The sequence below is a fragment of the Halyomorpha halys genome, unplaced genomic scaffold (assembly GCF_000696795.3).
Source record: "Halyomorpha halys isolate HHAL.00 unplaced genomic scaffold, Hhal_1.1 Scaffold81.1, whole genome shotgun sequence".
NCBI classification, from domain to species: Eukaryota; Metazoa; Arthropoda; class Insecta; order Hemiptera; family Pentatomidae; genus Halyomorpha; species Halyomorpha halys.
Genome location: NW_027115240.1, coordinates 1490682 through 1500114, shown reverse-complemented (window position 1 = coordinate 1500114; position 9433 = coordinate 1490682). Strand labels below are relative to the sequence as shown.

Genomic DNA, 9433 nt, shown 5'->3' with positions numbered 1-9433 from the left:
TCCGCAATCCTTTCCTTTTCAAATTCAAATCGCTCCCTATCCAACACAAGGCGGTCTGCTAATACCTCTTCTGGTTTTTTTCTCCGTTGTATTATTAAATTTAACCATTGTGATTTAATAACAGGAGTATGAAATAATAACTAGCACAAACACGAAAGAACTAACTTGACACAAAAACAAAAATGGTGGCGAGCTCAACTGGTCTATTGTGTGACGTCATTCTCCATTTAACAGACCAAGTAACAGACTCTCAGCCATGTTACATGTTATTTCGTTTTACCACGGCAAAATAAGGCAATTTTTTCCCATTTAATATGAGTTTTTCCATTTAACACGCTTTAACATGTTAAACTAAAGATCATGGATACCCATATAGTTAATCACAAAAAAACCAAATGTTGGTATTTATGAAGCTGGGGGTAAACTGGTAAAAATTACGACTATTTCCATCTAACATTTTATTGTGCCTGGCGACCTATATTTTCAGTTAAAAACCTTACATAAGATAAACGCAAATTCGAGTTCTCCTTAAAAAAAAAAAGAAGGCAAACATTTATTGATGTGGTAAATTTATTAACCAGTGTCTTATATAATTTATTCTATATAACCTTCCTATCTAAACCGTATGGGATACTAAACATATATTAAAATTAGTGCTAATGCGTTATAAATGTATGTCTGTATTTTAATATATTTACCTTTGATCCAGTCTAGCATCCAGGACTGCTATACAAGATTTGTAAATTCCTACCCCTACACACTTCCTCACTATCCATTCTTTTCTCTCCGACAGATTATTTCAAGTAAATCACAACCGCGTTTATTCATCGCTGTTTCCTCAGTCTGCTGGTGTACCTATTCTTTATACAGTTTTTACAGCTGACACCCCAAACCATCCTAACACTATCCTCACTACTTATGCCGATTACAATTGTCTATTGTCACCCTTTCAGGGTATCCAAGACCCTCCAATTCCACATCACCGCCCTTCAAGAATGGTGCCAAAACTGTAAAATGCAAATAAATCCCACCAAATAACATTTGCCCTTCGTCGTAAAAGTATGACTTCCTGCTTCACAGTATCCATTGATAATACCCCACTTATTCCTGTCGAACCGATCCGTTACTTAGGACAACGTCTGACTTGGAATCCTCATACAAAACTGGAAAGACAGAAAACTGCTCTGAATTCCGACTAGTACAACATTTACTAGACGAACGGTCTAAACTTGCAATCCATTACACAAGACTAATCTACGTGACTATAATAAGACCCATCCACCAGGACCGTAATGTTCTATATGTTTCTGATTAGGCCAGAACTAGATACCAATCCATACGTTTGTGCGAGTATCATGCCTTTATAACTAAAACAAAATTTATTTTGTGTTTGATTTTAATATAGTTATAAATGGCATAAATAAAAGCATATATATTTATTTACCGTAATGATATTGTTATTTGTTTAATAAAGTAATTCAATTATTCTTAAGTACATTGCTGAGCAATACATAAATATTATATTTTTTTAATTCACGTTATCAACCAATTAAATCAAATAATTTCCGGATATGACTCGAAAAATAGAGGAATATAATTTTTGTTAGGAGGGTGTTTTCAACGATAGAGTCTTTTATTATATTGTACCATTATTTTTAATTCTTATATCTTTTCTTTTTATTTTCATATTTTATTTTTAATTGTTTACTTCACCAATGTTCAGAGGGGAGCGCTGAAATCTTCATGAGTCCTGCTCATTCCTTTACAAGTGGGGGGAGGGGGGAGTAGAGCTCGGTTCGGAGTTCCTCAGACTGAATGTTAATATTGTTAATAGAACTGATTGTGCTTAAGATATTATTTTTCTTTACGTTTAAATTTGTTTATTTATTTATTTTTTCTCTTTTATTATTTTGTTATCGTTTAACATTTATATTTGTAAATATGGGGTGATTGAGCTATATGATCTCTATTAACATTGCCTATACATAGTAATATAACAATAATATACTATACAGTAAGACTGTAAGTAATATAAACAATATAGAAAAAAAAATTGTTTACTTTATTTTTTCTTCTGGTGTTAGTTTTGTCCTTTTTATATTTTATTGAAGGAATATAGTAGCTAAATGAGTGGGGGATTCATTAAAAAACTTTTAACTCTTTGATTATTTTATTTTTATCTAATTTAATATTTTACTTGGTTATTATATTTTTTGTCTCCCGAGTTTTATGTTTTGTTACCATAAATTTCAAAAATGAGTAATACTAAAAGCCGCAAATCGAGCATTCATCACACTTTATAAAATCAATATTTGGGCATTTAGTTTATATTTCATACCTACTTATATTGAAAATATTCCTTAGTAAGCGGTGAAGAAATTAATTCCAAAAAAGTAATTTAAGTATCGATTTACCATCCATCTACCCATAGTCTTCCATGAGAAAAAATTGTTTGGCAAAATTCTGATTCATACTAATCCTATCTATTTTTTGGTCATGTATGTTATTTAATATTAGTGAAGAGCTCACTTTTGTGTGTAAATGTATCAAATTGAATTTTAGTGCATTACTGACTATTTGTATAAATATAATTTTAGCACCTCTACCGAAGTCTGCCTACTATAGCCCAGGAAGGGACAATGTATTCCATCCAAACATTTTGGCAAGGTAGTATAGCGGCCGTGTTTTATTAGGTTTCGGAAATCGATGCCATTCAAATTTATGAGATTCCTCAGCTTTTCCAATATTCGGACTACTACTAGGTAATCTAATCTAAAGTTCTCACTCCCCGCGGACCTAGTTTGAAATGAAAATGAGGTATTGGTAAGCCATATAAGGGTAATTTTCATATAAAGGGAAATCCGCAGGTAATAATAATAACATCTCAATAATAACATCTCTGAAACTTAAAAATTCTAGGTTCTTCTCCAAAACTACTATTAGATTAAATTTGAACACAAAATCTACAAATGAAAATTTTGCACCCATTATTATGGCCGAAATGTGCCATGAAACAGAAGTCATCAAAAATGAACTTTATAAATCATTTAATATTGAATTGAACGAAGGATGACGATAATTATGGCGTTTGGACTATCCGATATTTGTTTTAAAAATTGATTTTGAAGTGTCATAGCATTTCATGTCATGCCATCTGTTGGTTTGAATTTTATTAATTTCTAAACCGTTTAGGTTAGTCTTATGCCATCAAACGGGTTGATCCGTAGTGGCATTAAAACGATTATGTAGTGCTATGTAACTGCTGACTGAAATGTATAGATTCACTTTCAAAAATTGGTCTAAAGTAATGTGAAAAAAAATGTACACTGAAGTTAATACATTATGATTATTAATGCTTCAATTAGTCATAATAAAATGGAAACTTTGTTTTATTTTTTTTCTGAGAGAAAAACATTAAATATACCAAAACACGACATGATAATCCAACAATTACTTTTATTTATATTTTCTGATAACTTGTATGAAAGGAATAAACATCCTAGATTATCATAAGTTATGATAAGTCATAACCTTTCCACATTATGTTTACATCGAGGTTTAATTTGTCCACAACAATATATATATTTAAACATATTTTGAAATGTCCTATAACCTGTTCTAATTAGTTAAAAAATTAATTAAAATGATTTTTTCAAAGTTTTCAACGAAAAACGGAATACAGAATTTTTTTTTCCACCGTATGTGTAAAAATAACGATAAAATGTATTTTAATGTTTAAATGTAGCCATATACACTGTTTAAAATATTTTTAGTGTTTTGTTGCACATTTTTAGTCCTGATTAAGCCCTGGTGGAACGAAATATTTGTTTTTAATAAATAGTAATAAATAAAACGCTTTAAACTTCCCATTTACTACAAACAATTATTATATACTATGATAATTAGAACAATTTAGACATATGGGATTGAGCTCTGGGGCTTTACCAAACCATCAAATTCCTCCGTATTTAATCCTTACAATCCATAATCCTTGATGCTCTTTATTACGACACAAATAAACACATCCACAAAGACCTTAAAATTCCACATCTTTTCATTACTAACTCCTTTCCCATCCATTAATTCTTAATCTCTCATCTTTAGCAATCCCTGATAATCCTCCGAGGTGTCTGAAAAGAAGATGGCCTCGGGACCTTCTAAAAATACCACTATTGGTTGGTTCCTTCTCAAGATTTTTAAGTGTTTGAAACATACTACATATTTACTTATTGTATTTTTCGTACAGTTGTAAATTACAATAAATAAAAAAAATAATAGTTTTGCACTACAATATTTGAGTTTAGACTTTTAAACCGCACCCGAACCATGTTCCTTCAGAAATATTTATTATGTGTAGATACATTTTTTCTTAACTGTTAATATTTAACTGTTGATATATTTTTGAGGTTTGGCCAAGAATATTTTGGTGAATTTTCGAAATTATTTTTTTATGGTTTGAGTCCTGTTGAAGCCCCAGCAACGAGAGGGCAAAACATTGGTGCTTAATAAATATTTTTGTGTTATTTACCTTCATTAATTGCATAGGTCAATCAACGATTATATGATATATAATTATTACTTTTTAATTTAATTCCTTTATAATAATTATTTATATTTAAAATAGAAATATTTCTATAAAACTTCTTAAGTATTTGAAAATGGTAGGATATTATTTATTTATGTTATAAATTTATAAAAATAGACAAAAAAAATATTGACAGCGGTGGGATTCGAACAATCAAGGGATTCGTCAATCAACGATTATATGATATATAATTATTACTTTTTAATTTAATTCCTTTATAATAATTATTTATATTTAAAATAGAAATATTTCTATAAAACTTCTTAAGTATTTGAAAATGGTAGGATATTATTTATTTATGTTATAAATTTATAAAAATAGAAAAAAAAAATATTGACAGCGGTGGGATTCGAACCCACGCCCTTTCGGACTAGTGCCTAAAACTAGCGCCTTAGACCACTCGGCCACGCTGCCTTGTGAAATATATTAATAACTTATAATATAATTGTTACTGATTAAAATTTAATTTTCAATCTTGCACAGAATGCTTACTATAATTAACAGTTGGCATTTATAGGAACTTTCTTCGTTAAGACCACATTCCATACGTTTTAAGAATTCAATGTGAAACAAAACATTATACACACGTTAATTACAATTAACCAATAAAAAATTATCTTCTTAAACCAAGACCATTCATGGTGAATACATTTCAAAACTCATTATGATTTAACCATGGAGCTGAAGCTTCTGTTGTATATTGCGTATATTTCTCTTTAGCATAGTTATCCTCGATCCATGGTAATAAAATAAAAATTTGAAGTTATATAATGCAAAGAAACATGAATATTTTATTAAATAAATCAAAAATTTTTATCCATTTTTGTCTCAACACTTTTATTTTTCACCAGTCCAACGTTTCGGCCATTCTAGCCATCCTCAAGGACATCTTCAATATAATTTCTTCCTCACATTATTATTATATATAAATGGTTTGTTATATGGTAGTGTATTAATTGTGGATAATCTTATATAAGAAAAATTAAATGTTAATGATTTTAAATTTTTAAAAATAAAAAATAGGCTTTTAAGTTATAATAAAGAAAATGACCTGGGCAGAATAGCCTGTAAAAGAAACTTTAAATTAATGTGAGGAGGAAATTATATTGAAGATGTCCTTGAGGATGGCTAGAATGGCCGAAACGTTGGACTGGTGAAAAATAAAAGTGTTGAGACAAAAATGGATACAAATTTTTGATTCATTTAATAAATAATAACCTTGTCTCAAGAAATTGAAATAATATAATTAAAATGAATATTTTAGTTTATTAATAATTTAAAAATTAAAATTATGGAAAGAAAAAATAAAATTGAGAGAAAGAAAATGTATGTAACTAATGAAATATGTAACCATAATATACGATAAAGAAGCTAAATATGAAGTTAGCTTATTTCATTTCCTTAATTCTGGCAATGGTTAGATTCTTCACTCAAGTTGAGTGTTTGCGGCTTTAGCGCTCTTGCTCAGCCTCTACTGACTCACTACCAGTGATGCGGCGAGAGGGATGCGCTGGGATCTTTTGAGTTCTGCTCAACCCCTCACACGTGGGGGATAGAGTGGGCTCAGGGATCCTCAGGTCGATTGTGTAAATATTGTATATTAGACTGTAAATGTGATTAGAGACTATATTATTTTATCATTATGTTATTTTATTTATTTATTTTTCATACAGATAGTTTGATTATGTTCATTTTGTTTATTATTCTGTTTGTATATATTTTAAGAGAGTTTTTTTTTTTTTTTTATTCATTTATTTTAGTATATATGAGATCATTCATCACTATTACCTATTGCCCACAATTGTGTGGCAGATTGTAATATCTATCAATAAATAAAAATTAGTAGTATTGTAAAAAAAAATTTCCTTAATTATGTTATTTTTACCTACTTATTCAATTACCGATATATACATTTTATTTTCCACTTCTTTCATCACTTTAATTTTATTAATCTCATTCTGTACAATTATTTACTTTATGTCATTCTGTTTATATTTTATTTTTTGTATTCATTGGTTGTTATCTTGTTCTTTGTTCTTAGCCCTAAAGAAGGCCAGAAATTCTGGCCGAAACGTTGGCACGATTATATAAGTTATTTCAACTTATTTGTGTTATATTTTGACCGCACCCCCCAACCATCTTCTCCTCGCATAGCCTTTATTAGATTTTGCCTAAATAGGTTGATCACTTTATTAGTATCGAATGATATTGTAAGTGTTCCCCCATTTTTATACTACAACCACAAATGTTCCACCACCACAAAAATGTTGAGAACCACTAATCTAGGGTATAGTTATCTATACCACTGAGAAAAAAAAAGTTATTGGGTTTACAGAACACAATGTCTCGTTTTTCAATCTCTGAACAGAAAACCTCCCCCCACCACCCCTTCCGAATAATAATATACTTACTATTCTTTTAAAACATGTAATTCCTCTTTTAATTATTTTAGAACAGGATTCAGCGAACCACATATTTTTGTTCATGGATGGTCTTTATAGAACTCTTTATATAAATGTTTTTTACATGTTTACGTCAGATAAAGCGTTTTTTCTTCTCGAAGAAGCTATTTTTCTGAAAAGGGAATAAGTTCTTTAGCAAATTCGACAGAAAGGTGCTAAGACTTCATAGGAAGGATGTTCCCTTTGTTTGGTCAGCGGATTGTGATGTAATATATTACAAAATTAAATAAGTCTTATTTAAAAACAACTTTATTAGTATCGTCTGATCCATTCAAACCGATCAATGTATCTGTAAGAATCGGTATATTAACACAAATTGGGAATACAATATTTAATTTCATATTATTTTAATCTATCGATTCCTAATCATCAATCTAGGGGTTCTGTGGAGGGCTAGGGTTCCGCAAGCCTATTCCAGGGATTACGGGAAATAATTTAGGAATGAGTCATTTCACGAAACTGAACACAGTTTTGTATCTTATCACCCTAGATTTTCGTCACATTTTCACGGATGTGTAGGTGTACTAGCCTTTCTTAGCTTTTGCTGAAAAGATGGATTGCTCTACATGTACTAAATGATAATGTGAGGGCTCCGCCATTTTCCAATTTCTATCAAAAAGGTTCCATCATTTTCTTATTTCTATCAAAAGAATTCCGCCGTTTTCCTACTAATACTAAATGGGTTCTGCCAGGAACCACTGCTCTAATCCCATAACCAAATAAGACAACATTGTCAACAGTTATAATAAGTATATAAAATAAAAAATACATATGAACAAACTGCTTATAAGAAAGCTGGGGTTTAGAAACACCAAATAATCCTCACATATCTTTCTTCTTCTTTTACTTATAAATGGCCTGGGTGATGGTTCCACGAAATGAAAAACTTGACCCCCCCACCATGGTTAGAATAGGTTGCTCACGATACCCCTCCCTCCGTATGTCAGAAATTACCAGGAAGGGGGTCAACAGTTTTAATCCCTACCGATAACCCCAGAACGCTTGTTTCAGAACGTTGTGGTTTCTATTCTTTCCTGGGTCAGTGAATACTTATTCCCTGGTGGCCCCGAGAATGAATCTTTATTTTGGGGCTGCGAAGTAGTTGAGCAAGAAAAATTCCAATAACAGTTATTAGACTAATTAAAATAATTGCTGTTTAAAAGACTTTAAGGGGGGTTTTAGTGGGGACTGAGTATACCAGGGGGCCTTTTTTTACAGAGACTTACTGATTTAGCAGAGGCTAAGTGTGCTCTACTGCCATTTTGATTTTATGCTCTTTGATAGACTTATAGATTTATTAGGTATTGAGTTCCTAACCACCATTTTGTGTTTCTTTCGCCACTATTTTGTTCCGAAGGTCTCAAAAACAAAACATCAATCACTAATGATCGGACTTTGAACTACTCCCCGAACTAAGCCCGAAAACATAAACAATGATTTGTAGAACTTTTTAATTTGCCCTAGCTTCAACAACCAGTGACTTTGAATTTTAATCCCTATTTTAGTTACAAGTAAACTTTATGTTAATCCCCTTAAGATTGGACTTTGAGCGTTTAATCCTTAACACATGAACAATCATAGAAGAAAAAAAAAATTATATACCAATAATAAATGTATCTAATTATTATCCTTCCTGCAGTGCTCATTGCCAGCCGAAAACCATACGTACTTCAGTTTGTCCCTCTTCTGACAGGGGAGCCAATACAGATGTCTGTTCGTAGGCAATACCTTCTGATTGGTTGCCGCAAAGTTCAGTTGAAAAAAAAATCACTAGAACATGACTCAAACTTTTGTTGTTAAATTGATTCTTCTCGAAATGTGAAGGTATATTTGGCCTCCAGATTATTAAAATCATATCATTAATTAAAAAGGAAGTGTCAGATTTAGTCATTAATCTCTTTCTTAGATGTGATTTTCGTGAAAGTGGCTGTATCTTCAGCAATGGAATAGTAATTCAAATTAATTAAACTATATATATTCATAATTTTAGTCTAGATTTGTATTGAATAAAATTTTCCGTTTTTATATATTTTGAATCTTAGTTCATGTATATTAAGTTTGAAAAAAGAAACATCAATCGTTTTCATGTATAAAAATTTTTAGATTCGTGAACATTTGTCTGTCTTAAAAAATCACTTGTTCTTTGTTGACGATACTGGAAATCATTAAATGAAAAAGCATTAAATTGGATTAATCACGGCCACCTAGCAGTTGTAAAACCAAGGATTTTTTGCACATTCCAATGTTAAATGGAATAATATTGTATGTATATATTAAAAAAAAAAAAGGAAAAAATAAATTCAAGCCAGTCACTTATTTCAAATTAATGAGAATGAAAAATAGTCTAAAGTGGTGTGCGCATCACAACTTTATACTTTCCATTGTA

General features: G+C 30.5%; 1 non-coding gene across 1 annotated transcript; it reads right to left on the bottom strand.

Annotated features, from left to right (window-relative positions):
- Nucleotides 1-4919: 4919 nt before the first annotated feature.
- Nucleotides 4920-4999, bottom strand: TRNAL-UAG (transfer RNA leucine (anticodon UAG)). The gene has a single exon. It is a non-coding gene; the product is annotated as a tRNA-Leu (tRNA).
- Nucleotides 5000-9433: the final 4434 nt, after the last annotated feature.